We start from the raw sequence: 18,549 nt of genomic DNA, 5'->3' as shown, positions 1-18,549 counted from the left end.
ATATGCAACAAGTCTTACAATGACACTCTGTGAAGACAACCATTGTTACCCCGGAGTTTCTGTTGTGGCTTTATATTGTCTCCTCAAAAGTTCCGGTTCACGTGTACCTGCGTAGTCCTGCTAAATGAATGTGACATAACGCAAGTGTTCTAACCTTAACTTCCTTAATACGTGATCAATCCCATAATAAATCCGCAGTGCTTGGTATTGCACACTACTCCTTCATTATTTTATTTGTGTGTCTCTGTGTCAGTTTTGTTGTTCATTTGCGCTTGATTCATTTGCTTGGAACTGACACTAATGTTTGTAGTAGGGTTGTTGAGTGGTTATCAGTGAGTCTATGTTTTCCCGGCTTTATATATTTATTTATTCATGTATTTGAAGTTACCCATTCTTTCAGTTTTCAGATTTTACTTTTTACATATATTGTTTATTATATATATATATATATATATATATATATATATATATATATATATATATATATATATATATATATATATATATATATATATATATATATATTTCATCTAATCATAACCACATCGTAGTGCTGAATGATACTCGTAACTCATAGTCCAAGCCATTGGGCTATGCCCTAAATTTTATTACCCACTAATCCAGTGATTATACTGAACTTTATTGAAACTAAAGGAAATATGAAATAAAAAGAACAAATATTGTAATATAAAATTATGTAGAACGATATGCTGTTGTTTAAGATTAAGCCAGCCTTGTGTGAATCACGGTCTTGCGCTCTGAGCAGACCATAAGTGAAGAATTTTCAATGGAAATAGAGAAAATAAAATTTCGATAATGATCGCATATCCTACTCAAGGTATATATTGCTTATTGTACAAGAGGGTCAAATATGTGTTTCTACGATAGTAATCATACTACTAGGAACCCTGCTATTACGTCTGATGTCATATTTAAGTCACAACTAGCCTCTCTCTGGGTGCTTACTAAGTTTCCCTTTCAATATCTTTGATTTACTCTGATTAGTGCCTTAATTATCCAAATTTGGACATCATTACATATTTTTGTCAATTAGGCTGTGGCTTCAAATAGCTATTTGCTTTGTAAAGATTTTATCGACGAAAAGTCTATTAGACACGGCCCTGAAATGCACATTAGTTTAAAAAAACACATATATATCAATAATAATCGCTTTAAGTGACGGAAATATCATTACACTGTAAGAAGTGTAGAGCAACGCATTCATGACCTTGCTGAATACCACCGAAACGCTAGCTGCTTCATTTACAATAGCTTAATTGGCTGTCTTTCATTTGCAACGTAGTAGTTAGTATTTAAGGATATAGACGTGAATACATGGTGTATGGATGTGTAGAAACCTCATGGATCCACCGGCGACACTAATGTAGATTAGACTTGATATTAACGGGCAGAGGAGCCGTAAGAAAACCGTGCATACACATGAACAAAGCTAGAAAAAGCAGGGTTTTTATTCGAATGAAATTGCACATAAAAAGTTTACTGAAAAATCACTAATGAATTTCTTGAATATAGTATAACTAGCAGGCAATATTACACGGAATGTTCTATGGGATATTCAGAATACCATTGAAGATTTTATCAACACAATAATCTGGCAAACGACGTTAGAACCTGGCTTAGCGAGAGAGAGAGAGAGAGAGAGAGAGAGAGAGAGAGAGAGAGAGAGAGAGAGAGAGAGAGAGAGAGATCGCAGTCACTTGTTTGGTTCAATTTATAGCAATATCCTTATGTGACGATTGTCTGTCCTGTTACCATCTGTTCACTTACATGCCAAGAGGGCTACAGGAATACGTTGCTACCCCTGATATGTCATAATATTGTGTTGTGATGTTAAGAGATATGTCACGGTTTACTCGACCTTGTCTATCGACCTGTTTATCAAACGTAAGGAACAGTGGCGTCGAGAAATGAGTATGCAATACCAATACAACTGTTTTCTCCTGTCGTTGTCCTGGTTTGCTCTTTGCTGAAATACCAGTTGGATTCAGTGTTGTTATGGGCAGGACATGTTTACACTATTGCCCATAACATCTATCATAAAGTTTTTAAAAATTCTAGAAATTTCTTAAAGATTGGATTTCCTATAGCGAAACCTACGCCAGGTCAAGTTTATGCAGATACTGTCGCAGTTTCTGAATCACTTCATCCACTACATTCCGACATCTATGCCATTTTTTATGTCACGATACCTTTTAGGATGCGAGTAGACAGAGACATGGTCAACTACTAACTGATATATTATCATGGAATTCTGACAAGACATGGTTTCCGTGAGTGGAAAAGTAGTGTAGGACATTAGAACAAGAAGGGCATAATTTTATGATCAGTTGTGTTTTCTCACACCTGAAAATAATACATATGACTCTTTGTCAAAAGACATGAAATGTTTTACATTCGTGGTTGATTTTTGTTTACAAATAATATATTGTAGTTCCTGAAAATACATAGAAATTACAGCCACCGATTTGTGTTTTCTGGGGAAACCCGACGTTCTAAGGGGTTCGTGTTTTATTTTGGATGGTGATCACCCAAGGGACTGCTGGAGGGTTAATGTTGTCCAGTACTCCTCCACCAAAAAAAAAAAAAAAGAGACTCAGAAAGATGAATCATCCTCCGGAATGTATGCTGATTTTAGTTTGTGAGATCCAGGTAGTTCTTCCATCCAGTGACATCGCGTAACACTTACATTTGCGCTGTAGGATGCGGTGAGGTCCCGAGTAAGTGGGGGAAGGGGGGGCCGGTGGTATGCATCTATCCTGAAGAATGAATATTTTGTACAGTCATGTTCTGCAGGGAAGTAGGATTTCTTAGCCGTGAAGTATTTTTTCCTTGCTGGCATGATTTTTTCTACCACCCTACAGACATCGTAGTGGGTGGTGGGTTTATTTAGGCAGTGAAATACGTCTGTGGGTATTTCTAACAATTGTTCGTAGAGTGCCTCAGCAGGCTAAGCATTGAGCGCTGTGTGTGGGGCTGTTCTCAGTCCTAATAAAATCCATGGCAACTCCTTTCTCCACCTCCCATCTTGACATCTGGCAGTGAACTCTACTTTAATGGAGCGATGGAATCGCTCGACAGTACCGTTGGCTTCTGGTTTGTAGGCTGTCGTATGGTTTAATTTTGTCCCGAGACTGGTGGTGAGGGAGCTCCGTAGGGCTGACGTGAAATTAGCCCCCCTATTGCTGGTGATGTACTGAGGGATTCTGTGCCAGCTAAACCAGCTGATTAAAGCTTTTGCGCAACTTTCCGCAGTCTGCTGTTTGACAGTTGTTGCCTCAGGCCATCTGGCATTTCGGTTGACAATGGTGAAGAGGTGTCTGTACCCCTCAGAGAGGGGTTGGGGCCCACAATGTTGACATTAATATGGTTTAGACGGTGGTTGGTTATTTGGAATTCTCCTATCCCTGATTCTGTATGCCTCGTAACCTTGGACGTTTGGCAGGGTTTGCAAGCCCATTTCTTAATGCCCATCTTCATTGCCCACCAAGTGTATCGTTCTGTTAGGATACGGGCAGTGGAGCTGCCTGATGGGTGTGACAGATCATGGGCAGGACTGAAAGCCTTTCTCCTCAAGGCCAGCAGTAGAAAGGGGTAAGGACGTTCGGCACTCATTTTGCAGGACTTTCCCACCGGAGGTGCTGTAGGTCTGCATCATCCATTTGGGCTGCTGCAATCTCGGGATATGATATTCCGATCCGGACGGTGTTAACGGTGTTTCTGGAAAGGGCATCTGCGACGTTGTTGGAGGAGCCCTTCAGGTACCTGATGATGCAGGAAAACTCGGAGATTGCCGATAGTTGTCACTGTTGGCATGCCGACCAGCAATCTGTCTTTTTTGTGAAGGCATAGACCTATGGCTGATGGTCTGTTTGCACCATGAATTGCCATCCCTCGAGCATATGCCTGAAATGTCAGATGGCGCGGTGGACTGCCAGCAGCTTTGTCGAGCATGGAATATTTCTGTTCCGCTGGAGATAGCTTTTTCCTGAAGAGTGCCAAACAGGCGACAACCATCATCTGCATCCTGCTCGAGTACCATGTCCATCACTGTGCTACTTGCATCTGTTGTTATTGTAAGGGACCCATGGGAGGAAGCATTAATGTTGCAATAGAATGAAAGGTTCTTTTGTCTTCTTGAAAAGCCATTTCTTGCTTATCAGTCCAGCATAATGATTTGGGTTTTCCATTTAAACATTTGTACAAAGGGGACATGATTTTAGCCAGGTTGGGTATAGAACAGTGGTAATAATTGATCATGCCACCAAAATCTTGAAGTGATTTAATGTTTCTTGGCCTTGGGAACTAGGTAACAGCTTGGACTGTCGCCAGGAGAGGTTTAACTCCTTTGGAGCTTATTTGATAGCCAAGAAATTCTACTGTATTTTTTGTCCATGCACATTTATCTTGTTGGCCTACTAGTCCGTTTTCTCTGAGATTTTTGAGGACATGTTTTATGTCCTTAATGTGCTGTTTATAGTTGGGACTGAAAATAAGAATATCATCGACATAAACAATGCAGCAGGGAATTCTCTGAGGATGTTGTTCATAAGCTGTTGAAAAGTAGCCCCTGCATTTTGAAGGCCGAAACAACTGTAATTGAAAGTATATGTCCCGAAGGAAGTGATGATTGCTGTCTTTTCTATGTCTTTTTTTGCTACAGGGACTTGGTAGCATCCCTTCAGAAGATAAATTTTTGTGAATATTCTTGCTCCTTCGAGCTGATCAGTTATTTCTACAATATTAGGCATGGGGTACCTGTCTGGTACTTTTTTAACATTAAGGTGCTGGTAATTGCCACAGGGCCACCATGTATCATCTGCTTTAGGCACCATGTGGAGGGGAGATGCCCATGGGCTGGAGGCTTTCTGGCAGATTCCTGCCTGTTCCATACCATGGAATATTTGTTTTGCATAAACTACTGTCTGGAGCCAGCCGTCTGAAACGTGCATGTACTACGGGGCCCTCAGTGACGATATGATGTTTGACGTGGTGTTTTGTAGGGCACATGAGGTCATGCTGGAGTTCGTCCTTGAACACTTCGGGAAATTCCTGAAGGAGGCCAGATATTTCTGGTCCCTGCATGGAGTTTGATGTTAACCCTGGGGTAATGGGGGCTATAGGGGCATCTATCTTAATGAGCTGTTGTCTGAATACATCTACCAGCATGTCATGTGCCTTCAGGAAGTCTGATGTGAGTAGTGCAACAGTGACTTCCAACTGTGGTTTGCCGTTGAATGATACTTTCATACATCTGGTTCCATAAATTTTTAGCAGGGCACCATTGGCAGTAGACACATGGAGAGTGTTGGGGGCTGGTTTTAGCTGTTTGTTTGAGTTGCCTGAGAAGAACAACTTGCATGTGCCTGTATTCATGAATAATTGTGTGTCGGACATCTCATCAGTGATACAGAAACACATAGAGTGTTTTTGCCTTTTCCTGGAAGAAAGACAGCAAAAGGCAAGCTCGTTCCCCCTTACAAGGCAATCAGTCTGGCTGTCACCGACGGTTAGTTGGTTGGGCTGTTGCTATGGCCCTGCTGCATGTGTTTTGGTAGCATACAGCCTTGTTCACATATTCGAGCCTTTCTCCCAAATCTCTAGTGCAGGAAGCAAAGGTCCTTTGGTCGTTCCTCTTTCCTGAGCTTCTGTTTATGTCGTGTGTCGGGCTGTATTTTATGATTTGGTGGTTGTTTGTTTTCCCTCTTGCAGTTTTGGCAGTGGTGTATGGGAGCAGCGTGGAAATCAGGCTCGATGCCTGTCTCATCATCGCTCTGGGGTTGTGGTTGTGTGGTGGCTGCTGTTATGGTTGAGTGGGCTCTGATGATGTCAGGGCCAGAATTTTACAAAATGTTTACCCTGACACCACGGCATAGCAAAAAGTATCTAACAAATAAGGGACACAATTTAATATTTCCAGTCACAATATAAAGTCACATAATTTACCTCAGACAAATCCTCTTTTAAGGATTCTCGGGCATCAGGCAGGAAAACATTGTTCAAAATTGCCTGCGTCTTGGTATGAGCGCTTGCAAACAAATTGTCAAAACAATTTTTAATAAGCTTGGAAGTGCAATCCATAGAACGGAATGAAAAGGTTGTGTTGCATTATTTATGATAAGCATCCCAAGTTCCTTCTGCTGCTGCCAAATTCTTTTCTTTTCTCCAAATCCTTCCTTCTGCAGGAATGATTTGGTCATTGACTTGTTGAGCTCCTTTTGACAGGGCATCAGCACGTTTATGCCTGCTAGTCTTTAAATGACGTTCAGTATCATATTTTCCACCATTTGTTACCGAAAAGTACATGCACTTTATACACTGGGCATTACTTTCACATTTTGCTTTATTTATGAAAGGTTATTCAATTTTTTTGATTCTTTCTTTATTGAAAGTACACTACCTTTTGATGATGCCATGATGTCGTCCTCTTTTTATTCTGTGCTGTCAAAAATATATATTTTGATTGCTAAAAAATTAACTACCAACTGGTACAAAGTCAGCTGAAATAAATTAATATTTCATAAATGACAAGAGCAATTAAAGAGCCTGTGAGGGTGTTACCAGTTTATAAATCATCGCGTTGGCAGCACTGATGGCTGCGTTTGTCATCATTTTCTTTTATTTGTTTAAAGAAAAATGTATCAACGAGTTAATTTTAAACAAACCCAACTTCAATTGGGACTCAACGATATTTTGCAGCAAGATTTCAGTTTCGAGAAAAAATATGTTAGTCTTAGTTTGAACAATTATAGTTTATTATGATATTATATATATATATGGGGACACATGACGGGCAGATTATATATATAGGGGGATATTATATATATATATATATATAGTATTTATGGGACATATATTATATATATACTGTATATATATATATATATATATCATATATATATATATATATATATATATATATATATATATATATATATATATATATATATATATATATATATATATATATATATATATATATATATATATAGAATGTGTGTGTAATGAAAAAAGCGGGAAAGTGTGATGAAACTGGATAAAATAAAAATAAAATTACTATGAACCATCACACCTATACTTCGTTTCACTAAAAATAAAAATTTATATACAGGCTCTGGAAACAAGCACAGGCTTTGTTTTTTTTTTTCGACTTAAGCAGTTATCGTCACTTCCTCATCTTGTATTGAACTGAAATAAAAACCCGCAAATTCGTATCACCAACTTTTGTATAATGCGAGTGAGTTTTGAATTACAGCAATTTTCTGTTTCCCAAGCCGAAGCTATTATTGGTTCACTGTTCATGTCCTCACTGTTACAACGGTAGTTTGCACGTGGGGTAACTATCATTGCTTCAGTAACAACTGATGTTCCTACCACAGCCCATTTGAAAAGACAAATTGCTGTTTTATTACAGATATGGCAGTAAACAAAAGGTTGCGAACAGGAAGTCATGCAATTTCTGTGTAGTTTGGTTCAGTATAACCAAGTGAAGGGTAAAATATTAAAAATTTCTTATAAGTGAATACAGGACATATAAAAGGTTCGTAGAAGTGAATTTACAGAAAGGCCTTTTTGTATATAAACATATGTGCAGATTACAAAGGTAGGAAAATGTGTTATGTGTACAGTATATTTGTGTGTATACGTATTATGGGAATGTGGCTGGGGAGGGATTTGGGGTTACTATATATATTTATAATGCCTAGTTACTTGGGGGTGGTTAATTATGTACATTATATTTACATAATGCAATTCCATTGTGAAACTACATTTTTACATTAGTTTTACATTCTGTTTCTTGTTCTTATGGGTCTAATAAATTTATTGATTTCTTCTGAAGTATTTGGTTGGGGATTGTTATGGGAGTGACCTTGACCTTGTGTTCTTCCCCTCAGGCAGTTGGTGGGGAGGTCTTCCTAACCCCTTCCGTCTGGACGTTCATCGTTGGCTTGGTTGTTATATACACAGCCTTTGTTATTGTTAGATCCTGACATGTGTTGTTTTTGCGTTTTATTCTGGTGTTGTCTATCAGTTCTTGTAATGCTGGTTTCTTGTTGTGTTTGTCTGACTTTTTCATATTTTCTCACTTATACATTCAGTCTTATTTCAAAATTCTGGATAAGGAAAAACAATCTGGGTGTGGTCATAATCCACATTGGTATTCATCTCCTTGGGCATAGGTCCACCAGCTGTTGGCTTTCACCTCCCCAGGGCATAAACCTCATTGGTATTTATTTCTTCCTCGGCTTTTGTCGAGTATGTTCATCATTCAGAATGCTGTAGTGGTATGCAAGTAGTAAAATAGTAAAGAATTTATGGTGATTACGAAGTCCATAGCTGTATATACATATGCAATTGTAATAATAACATGAGCTTTCTCATGTTTCCAAACATACTTCTTCATATATACAATGAAATATTAAAATAGTCAAGATTAATTAAGCAGAAGCGAAAAGTCAATCTTAAAATGAACATTCAGTAGTTATAAGGTAATTCAAAGGTTGATTTGCTATGGATAATTGCCTAACAAGTATAAATTTTGTGACTATCGATTCCATATCCTCAACGATCTCCGGTCAATATAGTTTATATCATCGTGATTATCTTGTTCAGTAGTTAGGGGAAGTCCTACTAAGTCAGCATCGGCGCCCGAAGCATGACTTTTTTCTGTGGCTTTTTTTACCTGTGACTTTTTACCTGGATTCATCAACAACTCTTTACCATATTTCTACGGACTCGCCATAACTCATAAGAAAGGCATTCTCTGACTCCCAGTTTTGTGAAATTAAGTCTCGTTCATTTTTACTCAATCAGAAACTTAGCAGGTTTGCTGACATTTCCTAGGTAGTTTATAAAACGCGCAGAGGGCTCTATTCAGAAATTATATAAATTAAATATTACAGTGAACGACATAACGATCATAAGCCAGGACGCGGAATCATTATTCACAAAGATTCCTGTAAACGACATCCTGAATTTCATAATGGAAAAAATCAACTCCTTACGAAGACCTATTTCCTCTGGGCAGTGAAAAAAACAGTTAAATTAATCAAGCTCCGTGTAACCAATAACATGCCCTCTTTTAGCTGAAAGGTTTACAAAGATTTGAATGTGGGATAGGCATCCTACTGTTCCTCTCTAAGCCAATGTCTGCATGTACTTTAATGACTCAATCCCAAAATGGTTTTGGTGCAACACTTTGAAGACATTTTCATGTTCTGGAATAATCGTTGAGAAAATTTTGATATCTATTTGCAGCAAAATGAATTCATTTCTAGCATTACGTTCAAAACTGAATGAGAAAAGGACAGGAACTGGCCTTCTTAGATGGATCAATAGGGAATCATTCAAGTACAGTTTCAACGTCTCTATTTCCTGCATTCATTTCCTATCATGACATTGCAATTTCAATGGACCCTGAGGCATCAGTATAATTTTTTTTCTCGGAGGACCAGGAACCTGTTCTGACGGTTACATAGACAAAGGAGTCGATTTCATTTGTAAACCACTCAACCAGCTGCCTCACTATGTCGGCGGAAAAGCCATCAGCCAAGCCAGTAGAATATCTCTTCAAACCAATGGGCATAACAAAATAAGGGATATGCCAGCAAAATAAAACTCCCGTACGTAGAGGCATTAAGAACTTGTCTATAGGAACATCGAACCTGACTACCCTTCTGCTTTCATATCGAAGAATCGTAGAGAATGCTCCTATTAATGCCCATCAAAATAAAGGAGAATTAAGCCTATACAGCAGAGTTGATATCAACTTACACCTTTCTTGATGGATCAATGGTCAAAACTCACTGTACATCACCCATGGTCAAAAGTACAACATTGTTGCTAAATAAAAGCAACGTTTCGAATATCACTGGTAACATCACTTATGAGTTACTTATAATTCTTCTGGTTGTAAGCTATTCGTGAGGTATAGTGAATTAGGCAATAAACGATATTTGTATTGATATTTGTATGATATATATATATATATATATATATATATATATATATATATATATATATATATATATATATATATATATATATATATATAACACTGTATATAAAATCATATTTTCAAGAGCTCCACCTAATGTAGTGAACTGGATATTTTATGATATTTGTGGCCTAATGTTTGTGAATATAAAAAAACCCTCGTGTGTATAAGACAAATTCATAATTAGCCACGCGTTACAAATTTACCAATCAGCTATCGTGGTGAAGATGGGTTGATATCGATTCTGGCAGAAAACCTGAATTCGACAGGCATGTACAGCAGAGTCGATGTCAACTTATACCTCTCTTGAGATCTGGTGAAGAAACATTTATTAATCATAATTCCTCTTGGGTGTAAGTTAAGTTATTCCCGAAGTGTAGTGAACTGGATATTAAAGTATATTGGTGGCTTATCTATCTATCTATCTATCTATCTATTTATCTATCCACATGATCATAGTTTTCAGAGCTTCACCTACCACACACACACACACACACACACACACACACACACACACACACACACATATATATATATATATATATATATATATATATATATATATATATATATATATATATATATATATATATATATATATATATATATATATGATCCTATATGATAATAGTTTTCATAGCTCCACCTAATAATATCGAAACAGGATTCGAATATCAGGCGATGATCGAACAATATGATCTGGTTTCAGTAAATTCATTGACCACTGTTCGAATTAGCCGCTAATTATATCACTTACGGCAGATATAAATGATTTATTTAATGCCACTTTGTCCCCGTACCTTCTTAATTTCCTCCAAATTTTGGGGTATATTTATCATTGTAAGCCTTGAATCCATATGGCAAATCGCCGAAGGTGACCTTTTACCGTAGTAGATTACGAACCTACGCACCTTTAATTAGTAATAATAAATTTAATTATAAAAAGTACCTTGCATTCATTGGTGCGAGTTAATAAGCTCACCGTTGAATCACCTTAATAAAGTGTTCTATGCTATTTTTGTCTATGACCATGTCATTGTGACGCCATGTTACATTAACTAATGATAATGATAATAATATCCTTTGTTTCAGCTCCGGGCCATACACGATGAACAGTATAAGATGAACACAATACAGTATAGTAAATTAAGAACGCTAGTAAAAAGTAATATTCATGAACTTTTATGCCCAAACAATACACTGCTGCTAAAAAAACAACAGCAACAACTATAATAATAATAATAATAATAATAATAATAATAATAATAATAATAATAATAATTTTTTTCAGATGGGCTAACTACTACTGATACATAATTGGGGTGGTTCGCTAAAAAGGAAGAGTGCCCGACAACTCTCAATAATAATAATAATAATAATAATAATAATAATAATAATAATAATAATAATAATAATAATAATTTCTGTCGATTTTCTGATCATCGCCTTAAACTTCGTCGGTGGCGGAAGGGCGATAAAGCGACGTCCCAGCAAACAGGCAGTTGCAGCGGTCGTTGGCTGTTATCCTGAAGAACAGCTTGTTTCATTGTTGTAGAGTCCCCGGCTTGGGAAGACAGGTTTCGTTGATACTAACTCGACTGTCTCCTTCATTTGCGTTTGGGGTCTTGGCCGTGCTGTATTGAACGATCGTTGGTTTCACTTTGTTTGGTTTTGTGTATAGTCCTTCATAGGGATGATTCCCTCTCTAATGGCCCGGGCACGTTCTCCAAGTAAGGTGCTTCTTATATTTTATAATAATTGTGTTTTCGCGTCAGTATCCTAGCTCCTGAAGAATAGTTGAGTGGTTCTTTTTCAAACTTGCTTTCCTGTATGGTCATCACTTCAGGCGGTATTTTGTTGTATAGTCTTGGTACGCTGTGTACAAATGCTCTCTAGCATGACTTACAAAATTTGTTCTAGGTTCAAATAGGTTATATGCTTCACTTGCATGTCTTCTGTTTACTATTCATTCGAGGGTCTAAAGAAGCTCGAGCAGTTTCTCAGATATGTCGTATTGTGAGTACTTTGCAAGATTTTAGGCATGAAGGCCTGCTTCAAGGTTTGTCGGGTTGGCGACTTTCATCAAATATTTAGATGGTGCCAGTTTCTCCGTTTTACATTTCTCAAATATTTTGATGATGGTACTTGAGGTTTGACATAGTTGTCGTATGAAAGTTTTCAGTTTGCGGTTTTGTCTTCAAATATTGGTTTTTTCGATTTTTTTGTAAATTCCTACAATAACTGTTCAAAAGGTTTAAGTATTTTTGTATTTTACCCTTCAACATGGTATTTAAGACTGTTTCGAAGCCCATTTATTACCAAGCTGAACTAGATTGCTTTGAGTGGTGATTCTATGCACTTTGGTTTGGTTTTATATTAGCAGTCTTATTGCAGTGCTTCGTATGTTTTCATTTTAACTTTATGCTGCCAAAAGTAAGTCTTCCTCGACTACCATAGCCTTCCTAATATGTAGTATATTAAGTTGATTTAAACTTTAATTATTGTAGGCTTAAGTGGCAACAAACAAGTAATAACGCTTATCTGTATTTATCAAACCTTGCTTACTGCTCCTTGTCTTAGTAACTTATATCAAACCTTGCTTGCTGCTCCTTGTCTTAGTAACTTAAAACTTATCAGATGGCCCAGCTGATTTTAACAAATTGTCAGCCTTTGGTTCTTTTCACTTGCGAGAACATTTTGGGACTTTAATTTGTATTTTCTTATTTCAGGTCAGGGTGTGTCGTTAAAAAAGCGTGCCACAATGTTATTGAATTGTTTTATCATGTACCGATACCTCATGACTAAACAGGATTAATGGGTAAGTTTTTTTTTTTTTTTTTTTTTTAGTGGGAGTGACTTGAGCAACCTACCCAACATTTTAAACTTCAAAAGTTTTCATTTTAAGTTTAGGCTTTGCTTTAATGTATTTGGTTTATTTTTTTAATCAAAACCTTAGTTTTGAGAATTTGAAAGTTTTCCTTTAAAATTGCAAAGGTTAAAATCTAACTTTACCAGCTTTGAACACTTCAAGAAATTTTGGGATTTGTTCCACCTTCGGAAATTTTTGTTTTAAAGTATTTAAAGTTTACTTTTAATTAAATTTAGCATCAAACATTTTTTAGTTTTTGTTTGATGTGTTAGTTTTTGTTTGATGTGTTAGTTTTTGTTTGATGTGTGTTAGTTTTTGTTTGATGTGTGTTAGTTTTTGTTTGATGTGTTAGTTTTTGTTTGATGTGTGTTAGTTTTTGTTTGATGGGTGTGTTAGTTTTTGTTTGATGTGTTAGTTTTTGTTTGATGGGTGTGTTAGTTTTTGTTTGATGGGTGTGTTAGTTTTTGTTTGATGGGTGTGTTAGTTTTTGTTTGATGAGTGTTTTTTTGGAGTTTGTAGAGCAGTTTTTTTTTTTTTTTTTTTTTTAGGTTAGTGGATTTAAACTTTTTAAATTTGTTTTGCCTTGTGTGGTTTGATCTTGAGCTAGTTTAATTTTTAGAATTGGTTTAGTAAATCTATTTTGGAAATTTGGTAACAATTTTTAAATTTTGTAAAAATAGTTTAGGTAATTTTGAAAAGTTTTTTTTTTAGGTTAGTGGATTTAAACTTTTTGAAATTTAAACTTTTGCCTTGTGTGGTTTGATCTTGTAATTTCAGCTAGTTTAGTTTTCTAGAATTTTAAAGTTTTGTAAAGTTTAGTTTATCTATTTTGCAAATTTCAAGTTTTTGAACAGTAACAGTTTTTAAAGCTCTAGAGTAATTATTTCAGCTTTAAAAGTAAGTTTTGCGTGTGTAAGTTTTGCGTGTGTAAGTTTTGCGTGTGTAAGTTTTGCGTGTGTAAGTTTTGCGTGTGTAAGTTTTGCGTGTGTAAGTTTTGCGTTTAAATTGTCATTCTTTGCCCACTTCCCAAGTCCACCTTTGCCGGGGTGGCGGTGCCACCTGCCAGGCAAAGGTGGACTTGTTTGTTGTGCATGGTGACTTGGTCACCATGCACAACAGGAAGTTCAGAAACAAGCATAGTGACTTTGTCACCATGCACAACAGGGATTTCAGACCAAACAACTTCTAACTTAGGTTAGAACTGAAAGGTTGATAGTTAATGGGAAGTTAGATGTGGAAGTTAGATATGGATTTTGAAATATAGGATAGGCTAGAATACGGTAAAGAACGTGCTAATTTTATATAGATGCAGGGGTTAGGATAAAGGTAATAAACGCTCAAATCTATCACTTAAGGATGCTGGGAATAGACTGGGGTGAAAAATGCAGTAGTCAGACCTAGGGAGATATTTGATAGTGCCAGTGCAAGTTGTTAATAGCAGAGGTTAGTACAGTACTTAAGCCCTTTGTTTGGTCATAAGATGTAAGTCTGAGTGTTTTAGTGCAGCTGAGAATAGGGTAGGTTAGCTGTCTGACATACTTTTATAGCTTAGAATTTCATTCCCACTAGTAAATAGGAACTAGACAGGTAATTGGATCTTAACAGTTTTCTAAGAGGCCTAGGGCTTGGGATGTTAAAGATTTTTTTTTTATACTGATGTGGACTTGGCAGGTATTCTAATAGGCTGGCTAATAGTGGAAATTGTAATTGAAATTTGGAAAGTCTTGTTAACGTTCCGTCAATGCGCTCGACACCCCCACCCTCCCCCCTCTTACTCTTCAAGCAAAGCTTTCATGTTAGGAAATAGTTCAGATTGCATTGCATATTTTCATTGACCCCTACCTTCATCCACCTTTCCTCCAGCACCGAAGCTTGCTTCGGGAACCTTTCTTATTCTGAATTCCCTAACTTAATTTTTGCCCCGTGAGGTTGTGCAGTTTAAATTTAAGACTGGATAAATTTTTTAATGCTGGAGTTTAAACTGAAGACTGGATAATGAAAGTTGCCAGATAGTTTGCATTGCATGGCTCCTTTCATAGATATGTAGCACTAGTTAGATGCGGTTGTTTCAGTAAAAGATTGGTGCCCTATTAAATATCTTAAAGGATGACACACTCTATCGTGTTATCTTTTTGGGAGTTTGAAGGAACAATGGTAGTAATATATGGGATTGTTAATGTGGAAGTTGATGGCAGTTTGAAGTAACAATAATACTAATACATGGTTTTGTTAATGGGAAATTTTACTCTTACGATATAGTATTAATTATAATAACCTTAGAATAGCTGCTGAGACTAACTGAACAGGCTATTTCACTTTTAAGAGGGTAGGTTATGTCATGGAAGCTTTTAGTATATTCTAAAACCAAACAAACTACTTTCCTTATGCACAGGCTCTTGTAGCTGCAGCAGACCATAACATCGGCACTAATACTTCTGGAAAGCAACGCTTTTCGTTAAGACTGAATATCCTGTGACGGTTGGCAGCGCACTAAATTTGGTTACCCAGACAACTAGAACTCAACTTAGACGCTGTGCATATCCTGTGAGGATTAGAAGTACTCTAAATTGGTTACCCAGACAACTAGAACTTGTAGATGCTGTGCTGTACCTACTATTACAAGTTTTTATTAATCTGACTGTTTTGGATATGTAATAAGTATTTATAGTATTTACGTGTATGAAGGCCAGCTTAATATATATTTGTAAACCTTTGTCCATTTCTTTATAACTCCAAACTGTCATGTGATGGGGTAGACTTCAATACTCTTTGAAAGACTAATGTCCCATGAAATCAAAGGAATGGTATTTACTGATTGGTTGGTTAACAGAAGTAAGGTGGGGAAACTGATATGAGAAGTGAAGTAACTGAAATAGTGGTTTTGAATTCCGAGGAGATAAGTTTATTAAACCTCGAATTTTGTCGTTTACTTGCAATAATCTATGCAGATTTAAACTTCTATTCAGCAAAGTGATATTGTATTTTGACGCTACTGATGAATAATTGTTTATTAAGTTCATTCCTTATGATCTGGAGATGGCATTCGGGTGAGAACGCTTGTAAAGGTGACTTGAGCGATAATAGTTGGAAGTGAAAATTCAATTTGACAAGAGATACCGCCAAGAAAATATTTTAAGGATCTTAGGGGATGAATAGTCCAAATTGCTATGTAAAGGTTATAATTAGTTTGTAAAGCAAGTTAAGCAGGCAGCAAATATTCAATAGTGATATTGTAATTTGTCCTGAGAGCGGTTATTGTTTATGCCTATAAATTGTTGAAGTTACTGTGACTGTCGATGGTTACTGCAACACGGGCTTTATCGTTGGTCTTGTATGTGTCGGGTAAGTGAGGCGATAGAAATGCAGGATTTTTGCGCAATGCATTGTTTAATTAGTTGGTGGCCTTGTCTCTGGCTCTAAGTTTTTGAATAAAATTGCTCAAAGGATTTCGTGAGGATGGGGTTGTGCTTCTGGTCCTTAGTTTTGCCAGTCTTTTGGTAATACTTTGTTTTAGAATTGCGAGTAAATTGGGTTCGCTTTAGAATTGAGAGCGCCAGGGCAAAAACAAAGAAAATAGGTCTTCCTTTTATCCTGGCTACTATCTTCAAAACGTCGGATAGCTAAGGTTAGTCAAAATTCTGGCTTAACATCTGGTTTTTTTTGTTTTGCACCACCATGAGATTCTTCAATATCATGTATACTGAAAAACTAGCCATGTTGAGAGTTTTTTTTTCTGTTTTCAGATGATTCCTTCCATGGCCGAGTAAAATAACTGAGTTAACTGTCAATTATTAACCGCTAACTACTGAATTATCACCACGTGAAAACATGTCCTAAATACTTCTGCCTCTTTTTCCTTACTCTGATTCGCCGAAATGATTGGTGCCAATTTGCACTATTTTGATATTTTGTCGCCCAAACGATATAATGACTAGTCTCCCAAATAGACTAATGCCCGGATGAAAAACGGCGCGTTAAAAAGTCACATTAAGTTATAGTGGACGGTAATAAGATCACAGGAATAAAGTCACAGGAAAGTCATAAATGTAAGCAAAAAAGTAGTGGTAAAAATCAGTAGAACAAATTATATTACGTAAAAGTTTTCGTATATTTTTTCTGTAAATGTTCTGATGTGTAAAATACAAAGAATTGAGTAAGATTATAGGATTACATCCTAGATAAACAATATTCATGAAGCAAGCAAAGAATATTGCAAGGATATACTTGATAATTACTGCAAATGAAAATTGATTCCTTGCGGTGCACCAGAACCAATGATAAAATAGAAAACCTTTTTTGTGGATGAAACCTTTTAAATACGTCTGGAATAAAGCCACGTGTACTGAAAGTAATCAGTAAAGTATATTGTCATGTGAATGTCATTTTCATTATTTCAGGGATGTATGTACACAGCCAAAGTAAGCTACCGTTACTTATTGTTCCTTACTTGACTTAGACAGCAGAGAGGATTAGCGTACCCAGGTGGCCGAGTATGAACAGCAATTATAGGCTTACAAGATCACCGCATTTTGTAAACAACTTATTTTGTGTATGTAGGTGAATTTACTCGTTGTAGATAAAACCCTTCCTGCTGTCCGTTGCGGAATTTATAAACAGTAAGTGACGACATATACTATAGATCCACATAACCCTTTAGGCCTTTAGGCTGAATATGGATCCGTGTGTACTTCCATGCTTCTAGGAAGTTCTTACCATTAGCTATGTAAATGTCTGTCTGTTAGTAAATAATGCTGTTTACACGAGAGGCAGAAAGAAAATACAGAATAGGCTAGCTTTTTATTTTAAACAACTATATGAGAGTGTTTGTCAGTGCAAGAAAGTCATTTCTACTAGAATAGGTTTATTATTTTTTGTCAAGTTGAAACATGATTATATATAGGAGCCACTTGTCAAGTGTTTGTCAATATATAGATATATACCACACTTTACATATTAGCTATGATGTTAAGATCATTATTTTGATCATTTTAAGAATGTTTTGAATATACACATATATAAAACTGAGTCACTGAAAGACCTTCTCCATGGGGCAAAAAAGCAAAATGTTGAAAATTCGAGAACAAGTCATTCAGTCCCAAATGGGCTAATCCGGTTAAATATTTTCACATGTAACGCCATAATATATATATACAGTACAATGAAGTCGATATGTAAAAGTCATGTATTGCGAGTTAATAACTGAGTTAAAATATTTGCTTTTATTACTTTAATTGGTTATGACTCTTAAATTATGACTAACTTAGTTTTTGTTTGATTACCTGACATCTTTCCCAGCCAAAATTGTGAATGTTTCCCTGTGACTTTATTACCGGTCACCATAAATTAATGACATTTTCTTGTGACTTCATCCTGGCCAAAATTGCGACTTTTTTCCGGGACTTTTTTTTTTGTGACTTTATTACCAGCCACTGTATAGCCAAGTGAAGGGTAAACTATTAAAAATTTCGCGTAAGTGAACGCACAAGGTCATAAAAAAGTTCGTAGAAGTGAATTTACAGAAGGACCTTTTAGCATATAAACATATTACAAAGGTGAGGAAATGTGTTATATATATATACATTTGTGTTTGTGTATGATGGGAATGTGACTGGGGAGGGACTTAGGGTTATTACTTATATTTACAATGCTTAGTTACTTAGGGGTG

General features: G+C 36.4%; 1 long non-coding RNA gene across 1 annotated transcript; it reads left to right on the top strand.

The window, feature by feature from the left end:
* Nucleotides 1-11,594: 11,594 nt before the first annotated feature.
* Nucleotides 11,595-15,429, top strand: LOC136835924 (uncharacterized). Its single transcript, XR_010852304.1, has 3 exons — nucleotides 11,595-11,745; nucleotides 12,745-12,833; nucleotides 15,277-15,429. It is a non-coding gene; the product is annotated as an uncharacterized lncRNA (long non-coding RNA).
* The last annotated feature ends 3,120 nt before the right edge of the window (nucleotides 15,430-18,549 follow it).

The sequence above is a fragment of the Macrobrachium rosenbergii genome, chromosome 55, assembly GCF_040412425.1.
Source record: "Macrobrachium rosenbergii isolate ZJJX-2024 chromosome 55, ASM4041242v1, whole genome shotgun sequence".
NCBI lineage: Eukaryota > Metazoa > Arthropoda > Malacostraca > Decapoda > Palaemonidae > Macrobrachium > Macrobrachium rosenbergii.
Note: the sequence above shows the minus strand (reverse complement) of the source record. Positions and strands in the feature narration are given on the sequence as shown.